Source organism: Cebus imitator, unplaced genomic scaffold (genome assembly GCF_001604975.1).
Source record: "Cebus imitator isolate Cc_AM_T3 unplaced genomic scaffold, Cebus_imitator-1.0 Scaffold155, whole genome shotgun sequence".
Taxonomy (NCBI): domain Eukaryota; kingdom Metazoa; phylum Chordata; class Mammalia; order Primates; family Cebidae; genus Cebus; species Cebus imitator.
In genome coordinates, this window is record NW_016107470.1 from 1,174,883 (window position 1) to 1,188,291 (window position 13,409).

The window sequence follows — 13,409 nt, forward strand, 5'->3', positions numbered from 1 at the left end:
AGGCATGAGCCACCATGCTCATCCTCATTTTTATCTTTAATGCATGTAACACATACATGTATTTTCAGAGAGTAGTAAAAAAAAGCCCCAAACGCACACCAAACAGTTGACAGTAGTTAACCATGAAGAGTAAGCATGAGAAGGGCACATTGGTGTTTTACTTTCTATAGTCAGGAGTTTTTTTAACTCTTTCTCAATGAGCATGGGTTACAATTTACCTTTCTAAATTGAGCAATGCTGCCTTTATGGATATTTATCTTTCAGTCTGATATATTTTTGAACCTAAATTATTTTTCAGGTAACATGCTTTTGATTATAGGACCATAGGGAATAAGCACCTGGAATATAGGTAAAAACAAGAACCAGAATGACTGTGGCTTAAGCTAAGTTGAAGTTTATTTCTCACAAGCATGAGGTACAGAGGTCGTTTACTTGCCTCTACAGAGTCATCAGGGGCCTAGGTTTACATCTTGTTTATCTGCCGTTCTCAATGTATAGCTAACAAAAGTGATTAAAGAGGGCTGCTTCATCTCTGTCCATCACGTCTGTACACAACACACACCTTCCTGGTGAGGATGTGACCTGGAAGTTGGACACATCATTTCCTGTCACATCTCAATACCAGAAAATAGTAATGTGACAATGCCTGCCTAAAAGAGAGCCAGGAAAAATACCCAGTTGAAATCTCTGTTACTATATCACAAGGTTTCTAAACCTCAGCACTATTGATATTTGGGCTGGATGACTGTTTGTTGAGGGGGGCTGTTCTGTGCATTGTAGGATGTTTAGTACATCCCTGGCTTCTGTGCAATCAGTGCCAGGAGCACTGCCTGGGAGTGACAACCAAAATTGTCTCCAGACACCACCAGATGTACCTGAGGGCAGAGTCAAGCCTCAATCAAAAACAACTACTAAGTAAGAAACAAGAAAGGAGAAAGAATAGATGCTGGGGACAACCACTAACATCCGCTAAAGGAATTTTGTTGTTTCCCCAAAACAGTGCTTAGCACTGAACTAATATTTTACTTTTCAAATAACAAGTCCTCTACCAGAAAATCGAACATCCTAAGATGGTGTGAAATTTTATTTTGGTTGATTCTAGGATGAAAAGTCAACCCTGTCTTTTTTTAATCTATTGAATCTAATTGATATTTATATCAAATAAATAATTTTTATTTGAATACACAGTCAAGTTTTATATTCTTCCCTAGTATGTAAGAATAGTACTAAGGATATTATACTATGTTACATTTATAATGAATGTCTCAGTTTACAGTATAATATTCTGAAAGACCAATGTAACAGCAGTCATAATGCTGCTCTATCCTAAATCAAGAATTTCATCTGCAGTTGATGGCATATCTCTTTTTAGGGCAATTAAGTGTGCATGATTTGATGCTGCTGCATTATGAATACTTTAAGAGTACGGTATTTTTCTGATAATGAGGAGTGTTTGCTTAACATGCTTTTCCATTCCATTGAGGGAACGTGCTTCACTGCCAATCAAGGTGGATATCATTTCAAAGAAACCATGAAATACTTTTTCTGTATTCTGCCTTTCCTATTAAATGTTGAGAGGCAAATCTTCTATCAAACAGATGGATAAACGGGGATCTTGTTAAAAGGCTGCTTGATAAAAAGGGAAAATTAAATATAAAGTGGATCTGTGTTGGGCTTCTTCCAAGGTTGTTTAGTGCCTAGTGTGTCAGGATAACCTTGTTATAAGGCAATTTTACCACATAGAGTGTTCGTGCAAGCCTAAGGAAGGCCATCATTTAATGGAATTCCAGTATTCTTATTTTTTAAAATGCATATGCCACAGAAATTAATATCAGAAATATAGTTGCCAGTCATGAAAGTAACAGAATACCCCAAAAGTCACTTATGAAATGATTTATACTGGGAGAGGGAAGTAAGCATTTTTAGCTGCTTTAATAAACAAGGGCTGTATGAAGGGATGAGTGGTAAAGGTAGGATACTAAAAAGAGAATGGAAAAGGACATTATTGAAGGCCCAGAGATCAGTGGATGCAGAGACCAGAAATGGGACAGTTTGGCTAAAGTGGTGGATTTGCATAGAGGCAAGAGGATCTCTGGCTTGTGGACAAAACAGTAACCGGTCCACCAGAATTTGTGCCCCCTTTTCCAAAGCACAGCTGGGTCTGGAAAGCAGCTGCTGAGCCAGCCCTCCTTGCATCTGTGTGGGGCCATGTGGCTTGTCTTTGCTGGTGCACTGTGAATGAGTCATTGTCTGGAAGACCTGGGCAGTAAATGGATGGCCGTTTTTAAATTGGATAATTTGAAAGAAATTTAAGAAAGTCTCTGTTTATGAGAAAACATGGACACAGGCAGTAGAACATCACACACCGGGGCCTTTGGGGGGTTGAGGGGCAAGGTGGGGTAGAGCTTTAGGACAAAAGCCTAATGCATGCGGGGCTTAAAACCTAGATGACGGGTTGATAGGTGCAACCATGGCACATGTATACCTATGTAACAAACCTGCACATTCTGCACATGTATCCCAGAACTTAAATTAAAATTTAAAATAGAAAAGAAAGACTCTGTTTGCAAAGATGTGGGAGAAATGCGGAGAAACCATAAGGGATAGCTCAGTGTCTTGAGGCAAAATGTACCTTGTTACTCACACCCCCACCCAAGGCATGAAGAGGTAAGAGAACGGTACTATTTCTAGATCCCAGAGTAGGAATCATCTGGAAAGATCCAGAGAGAGAGGAGCTGTAACCTTCAGAAGGACACAACCAGCCTGACTCAAACCCTCAGGGAGGGAGGGATGGAAGTAAACACCCTGACCTCACTCTCAGATCTCCCTCCAGTCTTCTGCCCTGCTGTCCCATTGGCCAAACCCAACTAGAAGCCAGAGGGCAAGGGAGCCCGTTGATGTAGCCTTACTGACAGCAACCCAGGACACAGAGTAGAGTGAAGGAGGGCTGAGGGACAGGCCTGGGGCAAATATTCTGCACTGCCACTTCCTGGCAAAGGTAGGAAGAAGTGGATTTCTTTTTCTTACCTCCCCTATCAGCCAGCTGGACTGGGGGGATTTTAAGACTCTAGGGAATATTAGAGCCACAGGGATGCAGCAGCCAGGCTCTCTGAATCACCCGACAAAGGCAAGCGGATCATCATTCAGAGACACTGTGGACTATGCCCTGTTGAATCAAGACATTGAATTTTAGGGGCATGTAATTTTTTATAGGACTTGGCATTTGAGGATTGATTTATTACAGCATTTAGCATTAACAGGAATTAGATTGTAGAAAGTTTTGAAGGTCAGGCAAATAATTTGGATTAATTTCTGTAGATGGTCAAAACTTAGTGAAGGCTTCTATGCTGGGAGGTGGTAGTAAAAGGAAAAAGAGAAAGAGAGCCTTGGGATGATGAGTCTGGCAGTCACGTGGCAGGTGGAATGGAACACAGTGAGCAATCCGTTGATACAGCTGGCCCAAACCCTGTGTGATCAGCCGGACCTGTGAATCAGTCCCAGACAATGCAAGCTGAAAGGATGGAAGCATAGTGATCATCTTTTGAGGTCAGGTGCCAGCCTGCCATGTAGAAGTTGGAGAAGGAGGTGATCTGTGACAAGTCGAATAATCACCCCACTCTATAAAAGGGTTTGGCTGGCCCACTGTGAGATATGGAAGAGGAAATTGGGAGAGAGCTGTTGATACGTCGTGAGTAACCCACCTAAGGGAGAGGCCTGGGAAAGGGTCTGCCCACCATCTCAAGCCTGGGGAAGGGGGCTTGTGCGAGGCCACTGAAGCGTGTGCTATGTGCTCCCTGGAACCTAGGGGATGCAAGAGACTACAGTATTTTTCTGAAAAGTCACAAAGTTTTTAGAAGAAAAGCTTTGGTCAGCTGCTCTGATGATGGCAAAACCAAAAAAGGCTTCTTGGAGAGGGCGGGTGTTCCAGGCAAATGATACGTGACCCAGTGGAGGGCACTGAGCTCTAGAGAGAGCTAATGTGGAGTGACCCCAGTCCTGTCTATGTAAGACCCTGGAGAAACAACAGGAAACCACCAGGCAGAGGAATGCAACAGCCATTTGGGGAACTGCAGACCTCATGAGAGCACCCTACAAGAAAAAGAAATGCATACCTGGCCAGCCTTTTGAGTGCCTGTTCCATTTTACAACTGTGTTCTTCAAAAAAGACCTTTCCTACCTCTTTCCTCCTCCCTCCAGCAACCAGTCAGAAAAGAGAAGAGAGGCTCCAAAGCCCCTCCCAATGCTGGAGGCCGGTTTCTGCCAGGCAAGCTGGGGAAAGAGAGAAATGGCTACCAAAAGCATATATTAAGTTGCTTTTTTAAAATTATTATTAAGCTGGACTAGACATACTAAATGTCTGCATGAGACCATTTTTACAGATACATGACTGGAAATAAACAAAAGACTTTTTTTTTTTTTGAGACAGGGTTTCATTCTATCATCCAAGGTAAAATACAGTGGCACAATCACAGCTCACTATAACCTCTACTTCTTAGGCTCAAGGAATCCTCCTGCCTCAGCCTCCTGAGTAACTGGGACTACAGGTGCTACCACCATGCCCAATTAATTTTTTTTTTTTTTTGTAGAGAAAATATCTCACTATGTGTCCCAGGCTGGTCTCATACTCCTAGGATGGGTGATCTTCCTGCCCTGGGCTCTCAAAATGCTGGAATTACAGGTGCAAGCCACCATACCTGGACAGGACCTTTTATTCCAGAAGCCACCAGAAGGGTCATAGACCTGCTATACATTTCATGCTGGGGCAGAAGAAAAATCTAACCCCAGAATACATTTAGAGGAACAGTCGGAGACAAAAATAAACTTGTTATTTATATTTTATGAAAACACAATTGTTATGTAGGTTTGTTGCATGAAGTCCTTGACCTGAAAGAAAAAGTTAAAAAGATGAGCAAGTCCTAAACATGCCTTTGTCATCACTCAAAATGTATTCAAAGACTTAGTAACAATACCTTCATTAGAGGACATTTCCTTCCCTATATATAGAACATAAAATTTAGAAAACTTGAGAAGTACAAAACTTGAAAGCAAAAATCACCTAATATCCCACTGTCCAGAAATGATTGTACATTTTGGTATATTTCCTTCATTTCTTATTTTCCTCTGTGAATGTGTATACATGCACTTGGTTTTTCTTGTTTAAATTTTATTATCTGTATTGTGTCCTGCTTTTTAAACTTAATATTTTATTTTTCTAAGTTAAGGGTCACTTTTAAAATAAGATTTAAGTGATGGCATAATTTGATGAGTTTATCAGATAATTTTGTGAAATATTCTGGATCGAGATTTATATATGAATTAACAATATAAATGAGAAAAATATAGAAAATCTGGCCCATAGCTTTAGATATTCCTTCAAGTTGTAGTACTTATATTATCAGATGAAAGAGCTACTTGTGGAGATGGTTGTCACTCCTTTCTTCAAATTCTCCTTTCTTCATTTCAGTGAAGCCATATTTCCCTGATTTTCTTCTGTGCTGGTTACTCCTAAATCTCCTCCAAAGGTTTTCCATCTATTTTCTAAATGTTGATGTGGTTTAGGACTCTCTTCAGATGCTCTTCTCTCTCTCTCAGTTTTCTCATTCAACCCCTTGGTTTTCAATATTATTTATATGGTAACAACTCTCAAAATACTCTCTCTAACCCCTAACCTAAGCTCCAGACTTTTATGTTAGTATCTCCAGTTGGATGTCTCATTAGCATCTCAAATGGAACTTTGAATCTCTCCTCCAAAATATGTACCTTCTTCAACTTCCTCAACTTGGTAAAGCGACTTCAGTTCTCTCAATTGCTGAAGAAAAATGCCAGGAAGCATTGCTGGTACTTATCTCTCCCTCATTTCTAGCTCTTGGCAAGTCCTGTCTCTCTCCCTCCAGTATACCTCAAAACCACCTCCTTTGCCCATCCTCTCATTCATCACCCTTCTCTAAGCCATCAGTAACTATATGAACTACTACAACTGTCCCCTAATCACTTTCCTGCCTATAATCCCTCCAACGTGTACTCTAAGTAGCAGCCAGAGTGAGCCTTTTCAAATGAGGATGCTGTTCCCTCATAGAAACACATCAAGCCATTAGGATGGCCTATAAGGCCCAGATTTAGGTGTGTCTAGTCTTTCCAGCCTCTAGTTCCAGCACTTTCCCTGTTGTCCCCACTAATGAATCCATAATGATTTGCTTTCAGGTCCCTGAAACTTACTCCTTCTCTGTCCCTGGAAATCAACTCCCCTAATCTCCTAATGTGCTTTCTGTCTTTCCCCACCACACATACTGTTCCAAAATGTACGTTTCTTAAGGGCAGGACTCTGTTCAGGTCACCTCTGTGTCCCCACTGTGTACAGAGGCACACAGCCAGTCTTTGTTGACACGACTTGTTGACTGGCCCATTCTCACCTTTCAGGGCTCAGCCTATAGATCATTCCTCAGAGTGACCTCTCAGCCCCCTTCATTCTTAAATGGGGCTCCGCCCTTCTGACCTCATTTATTTCACCCTGTTCTTTCTGTCACTGACTTCATTTGTCTTTATGCATGTGCATCTTTGTTTAATGTCTGTTTTCTTCCCTAGACTAGAAACTCCCATGAGAGCAAGAACCATGTCTCTTTTTTGATTTTTGGTTCTTGCTTCCTGCAATGACTAAAATAACACCTGGCTCATACCAAGTGCTCAGATCTTTGTTAGACTGAATGGAATTCTGAGGGAACATCTCCCTGCTGGGGCCAACACTGGAAAAAATGCCAGGGTCAATCCTGAAGTAGAGGTGTGTGGTCCACAAATAATGGGACCCCAAAGAGGTCCACGTCCTAGTCCCTGGAACCCATAAAGATATTGCCAATAACTTCCGTGGCAAAAAGGACTTGGCAGGTATGATTAAGTTACAGATTTTGAGATAAGAAGATTATCCTATATTATCCAGATAGGTCCTTATAAAAGCAAAGTACGAAGATCAGAGCCACAGAAGGAAATGTGATGAGAGAAGAAGAGGTCAGAGAGAGACAGATATTTAATAATTCTGCTGGCTTTGAAGATGGAGGAAGGGGCCACAAGTCAAGGAATGTGGGTGGAATCAAGGAGCTGATTCCCTGCTAGAGCCTCTGAAGGAATGCAGCCTTGTCAAGACATTGATTTGAATACTTCTGAGCTCCAGAACTATAAGATAATAAGTTTGCATTGTTTTAAGGCACTGAGCTTGTAGTAATTTGTTATAGAAGCAATAGAAAATGAATATAGGGAAGAACTTGAGAAATGATTTAAAGAATCTGGAAGCAAGACATGGTCCCATTTCCTCTCAGAGAAGAGAAGGTTTGCCTAGCCACAAACTGTGCCATTTCCATAGTCCTAAAACCAGTTTCATGCAATCTCTCTCTCTTTCTTTTTCCTTAATTCTCTCAGTGGAAGTCTATCCCTCTTTCTTATTCACTAATTCTCTCAGTGGGACAGATAAGTGGACTATGCCATGTGTGTTGAGTATAGGCTCAGGGACAGGATAGAGAACTGGGAGCTGGGCTTGAGCTGTAGAAATGAAGGAGCGTGGACCAGGTGTGATGGCTCACGCCTGTAATCTCAGCACTTTGGGAGGCTGGGAAGGAAGAAACTGTTGAGGTCAGGAGTTTGAGACCAGCCTGCGCCACAAAGTGAGACCCTATGCCAACAAAACTTTAGAAGATTAGCTAGACATGGTAGAGTACACCTGAAGTCACTCACAACTACTCAGGAGGCTGAGGTGGGAGGATACCTTGAGCCCAGGAGTTTGAGGATACAGTGAGCTGTGATCATACCACTGCACTCCAACATAGGCAATAGAGCCGGGGTGATTGCTGAAGCAGAATGAGTGAGAAATAATAAGTAAATGAGAGAGGATGTTCAGCATCTCCCTTCCCATACACCCATACAAGAGTTACTCTCTTGCTGGTTTTGTTGTTGTTATTATTATTAAGACTAAGTCTTGCTTTCGCGCCCAGGCTGGAATGCAGCAGCGCTGTCTTGGCTCACTGCAACCTCCGCCTCTGAGGTTCAAATGATTCTCCTGCCTCAGCCTCCTGAGTAGCTGGGATTACAGGCATGTGCCACCATACCAGGCTAATTTTTGTATTTTTAGTAGAGATGAGGTTTCACCATGTTGGCCAGGCTGGTTTCAAACTCCTGACCTCAAGTGATCCACCCTCCTCGGCCTCCCAAAATGCTGAGATTACAGGCATAAGCCACTCCACCTGGCCCTCTCTCACTGTTAACAGGTGATACTGAACCATTTCTTTATGGCCTAGTCTAAGGCATCTTGTCAGTGAATATCTCTGCTTTAGAATTAAACTCTCTAGATCTGTGGTTTTGGGAAAGTAGATCTTCTCGGAAACAAAACATTGGATCCCATCCATGGTAAAAATACAAGCAAAAATTTTCACTTGTAATTTTTAGGGGTTCATAAGGTCAGCTTGCTCAAAGGATAGAGTATTTAGTTTTTAAAATGTGTATCGGGCATGGAGTCGGCGGGAGGCAGACAGGGAGTAATATTCTAAGATAGGCTTCCAGCGTTAAGCTGAGAGTTTGGCCTTAATCCTGCAGGGAGGGTGCCAAGAACCCACTAGAAAGCTTCAAGCAAGGCAGTGATATGATCAAGTTTGTACTTTTGAAAACAGTCACTCTGTAAACATCTGTATTGGCCATAATCCCATAATTAGTTCATTAGTCCACCTTAGGGAGAAAAATGCTGTTGACATAAAATGTTTTAAGATTTCCTTTTAAAGCAGTGATATCAGATGGCATATTAGCGAACTAATTTTATAGATTGTGTGCTGTAGAAAGCAGTTTCCTGTAAGGACATTAAAATCTTGTAAGGATCACTGCTCTTCTAAGAATGGGTTTGCTTAGGGGTTTAGTCTTATTGTAATTTTCATTACATTCTTATTGTAATGTTCAGCATCTCCCTTCCCATACACCCATACAAGAGTGTATGGGAACATATGCCAATCATTGTTCAGCTGCTTCTCAGCTTTTATCAGCTCCATCTCTAGCAGAGAAAACTCAGGTAAATAAAGCAAAATTGTAGAATGCCGCATTGGGAGCCTTCTAGAAGGCCACAGTATGCACACACTAGCTAAGGGGTTTAGATGAAGTTCATCTTCCAGAGCCACGGTTTCCTTATCTATACTATGACATGAGAAACCCCACCTAGATGTTTAATAGCTGTGACAATCAAATGTGATCATTAAAAGACAGTGCTTTGAAAATCATAACATGTTACTCAAATGCAAGCTGACATTTATTTTCCACTTAGTATTACCATGATATCTGAACAGGTTTGGGTTAATACAGAGGAGCTGTGAAAGTAAAGTGTTCATGGTTTGCCTTTGTGATATTATACGGTTCTCTCTTCCTCCAAGTATCAAATGCTTTAGAGGTTTTTCTAGTATCCAGGCAACATATTGCCTCCTCTTAACCCTTGCACAGACCTGAATTAAAAATAGACTCTGTTTGCTGTTTGTGTGTTTGCTGTGTTCTGAAACTTAAACCTACATGTTTTAAAGGAGTCAGAGGTCCCCCTTGGCACTCAAAGGGACAGTGGTCCTGTCCTAGCACGTTTAGAACATATGCCAAGCCATGCAGAGGAAAGTGGAGGAGCTCAGTGTGCACGAAGCCAGCGACCCACCGCCATGTCACTGGTCTGTTGGTGGTGCGCTGGAGGAAGGAAGCGAGCTCTGGCAGCTCAGAGTTTGCAGGGAAAGAACTGTTGGTTCCAGAAGTGCAATCACCAGCACTTCACACAGAAGGTTCTTTCTATCATCATGATTTGCTAATCTCATCAGAGACACTCCAGGTAGCATTTCAAAGTGTTCTTTCGCAGTTTCAAAATACATATTGCTCAATATTAGGATGTGCCTATTGTCCAGTGAGGAAATGTCAGGTGATGAGGATTTTATTACCAAACGCATAAGAAACCACATGCCACTGTCAATAGCATTTCCACAAAGTAGACAAGATGCTTTTTTCTATTTTTTTAATTGACAAGTAAAAATTATATGTATTTATTGTGTACAACACGATGTTTTGAAATACGTATACATTGTGGAATGGCTCAGTCAAGTTAGTTAATTGAGGTAATGTGCATTTCCTCACATAGTTATTTTTTGTGATGAGAACACTTGAAATCTACTTTCTTGGTAATTTTTAAAATATGACAGTTGTTATTAACTGTAGTCACCATATTGTACAATAGATCTCTTGGACTTCTTCCTACTATCTAACTGAAATTTTGTCCTTGGACTAGTGTCTCCCCAAGTCCCCAGCCCCCAACAAGCACCTGGTAACCAGCATTCTACTTCGAGTTCAATTTTTTTAGACTCCATATGTAAGATGCTTTTTAATGATACCCAAATGCATTAATATTAAAGCATTTAATTTTTACATAGACCTAAGGAAGGAGGAAACTTTGAGGTGTCATTCCTAGTGTGTCAGCAAAATACCACCTTTTGTTATTAGTCCCTCTGTTACCAGTAGTGACATTAATGATGGTGTTTGTAAAGGTTTACCAAGTTTACAAGTTTTTCTTTGGCTTACCCATGGGCAGGTATAATTAGAAGCAAATAAAATTTTTTACCCTTTTTTCATCAAAAGGAATGGCTCTCCTAGAGCTTTTGCTTTGTTGAGGTCAAACATCCAGACTTAAAGGAGAACTTCCAACTTTGATTCTAGGCTCATTTTGCAAAAATGGATATGGAGGCAGCCTAGGTTTAGCAGTCAGACTCCATCACACACTAGCAGAGGAACTTGGGCAAGTCACTTAACCTTGCTAAGCCTTAAATCCACCCTTGTAAAATAAGAACAGTTGTTACTGTGTTTCATGGTTCTTGAGAGGGTCAAATGAGTGAGGAGATTCTGATGTTAGATGCAGTGGAGTATAACTTGGGACTCTGGAGCCAGCCCCCTAGAGGTGAGTCCCAACTTCACCTTTTTAGTAGCTGTGTGACTTCATAGAAATTGCTAAACCTTCCTGAGCCGGTAGAAATAGTAAGAGTGCCTACCTCATAGAGTCGTGAGGATAATAGGGTTAATATAACCAGAACGCACTTAGGACAGTGCCTGCCATTTAGTGGTAAACACTACATTAGTATGTGCTATGATTATGATAGATTATAATCATAATTGTTGTTATCCATACATCAAGGGTCTGGCATAAATTAGTTGGTCAAAAAAGATTAATAACTACTTTTTGTTGTTTATTTCTCCCATCAGAGCACCTGAGTTTTAAATGCTCTGAAACTAATATTATTACCAGTCTGTTTTTGATTTAACTAAATATATAACAGCAGGATTCTTTTCAAAATCTTACTCCTCAGGGACTCAAAAGTTAACCTTATACCATAGGAGAAAAGGTTTTTTTCTTAGAACAAGAGCATTTATTTGGTCCTCACTCCAGACCTTTGGAATCAGAAATTCTGGGAATATGACCGTCATCTGTTTTGGCAAGTGTACCTAGTGATTCTCATGCTCCTAAAGTTCGATATCACTAGGTGTAGACTAGTCACAGCTTTGACTACCTTCTGCTACCAGGGTGGAGACAGCAAAGAATTGGATACTCCATTTGGCATGTTGCTCCAGCCCAGGAAGTGTTAAAATGATGTTATCGTGGTGGTTTCATGAGTTAAACAGGCACAGGTAGTTCCGGAAAGCAGGGTCAGGGGTGCGGTACAGGGGGTGCAGAGCACTTGGACAGCATGTGAACCTGTTGACAGGTGTGGCTTAGAACAATATGGCATAACGGGCCCTCTGGAAAGTGCTCATGTCACCTCTTGTGCCTTACCAGTCTGAGTGACACATGGGAGAATGATGCCTTTTGAATTTTTATGCAAGGTTAAAATGAGAAAAATCCATTTCAGCCTTCAAAAGTTAGAGCTACTGGCAGAAAAGGTCACTGATGCCAATTGGTGGCATTGCAGAGCTCAGAGAGGGAGTATTGAAATAGCAGACTTTTTTTTTTTTTTTAAGATACACTCAATGCACTGTGTGCTTAAGTCTCAGACTTTTGCCATCTTGTTGCCATAGGAGCTTAAATAAAAGGGCATGTAAAAAAAGAAAAACACAGTCATTTTTCTACCTCCTGAAGGGTCAAGGACATAGATAGTTGTCCTCACACTCACGATGACATAACATTTATGGTGGAATAAGCAAAGTGATGAAATGATGCCTCTGTGGGAAAGTAGTCATCCTTACTTGTGTGTGGAGTGACTGGTAGTACCAATTGAGCATGGCCATTTCAGGTGAAGTTAATAAGTACTTACTGGAGACCTATCCCTGTTCTAAATGTAGTGTGTTTGGAGGTCAAGTTTGGATAACTGAAAATTACAGTGCCTTGGGAAATGAAGCCAATCTCAAAGGTGGTCTGGAGAGGCTATAAGGTGTTAATTTGGCCCTGTGTACACTGCATTTGTGTTGACAGAACAGCATCCCAATTGACTGAAAGGAATCTATGAGTCGTATGAATAGAAACAGTATTTGAAGCCATTGAGAATGGATTGATTACCAAGGTGATTAAGGAGACCTGAGGATAAAAGACCAAATTCTGGGGACACTGCAATTATAGCAAATACAATATGAGAGGCCAGTGATGAAGTGACAGGAGAGACTATCAGAAAAGCTGGAAGTGGGCCAGGCACAGTGGCTCACACCTGTAATCACAGCACTTTAGGAAGCTGAGGCAGGCAGATCACCTGAGGCAGGAGCCTGGCCAATGTGGTGAAACCCTGTCTCTACTAAAATTACAAAAATTAGCTGGATATGGTGGTGCATGCCTGTAGTCCCAGCTATTCAGGTGGCTGAGGCACGAGAATTGCTTGAACCCAGGAAGCAGAGTTTGCAGTGAGCCAAGATCACACCACTGCACTCCAGCCTGAGTGACAGAAAAAAAAAAAAAAATAGAAGTAGCTCCAGGACAATATTCTATCATAGAAATCAAGAGAAGAAATTTTTTCAAGAATAGACAGGCGTTCTCTGGTATTTAAAGCACGAAGAAATGAAAAGATATAAACCATGTGGACAGGTAAGGATGGGTCTTAGGTTTGCTAAGTAAAAATATTAAATGAAAAAGTACCTTTCCTATAAAGTAAATGATCTTTATTACATTTTTTCAAGTCAAGGTTGCTTAACCTCTGCATTATTGACATTTTGGTCTGGATGACTCTTTGTGGTGGGAGCTTTCCTATGCGACATCCCTGGCCTCTACCCACTAGACGTAATGCCACCACCACCAGTTGTGATTACCAAAAAATGTCTTCAGATATCGTCAGATGTCCCTGTTGAAGAACCACTGATTTAAGTATTTAATTCCTACCATGTATGTGGCACTACATTAGGCAGTGCAAGGCGTGAAAAGTATGACACACTTCACCATAAAAAAATACATT

The 13,409-nt window shown here is 41.2% G+C and overlaps 1 protein-coding gene across 3 annotated transcripts in view; it reads left to right on the forward strand.

Annotated features, from left to right (window-relative positions):
- The window catches only part of PIP5K1B (phosphatidylinositol-4-phosphate 5-kinase type 1 beta), a 334,673-nt gene that overhangs the window by 152,710 nt on the left and 168,554 nt on the right, over nucleotides 1-13,409 (forward strand). The window lies entirely within an intron of this gene.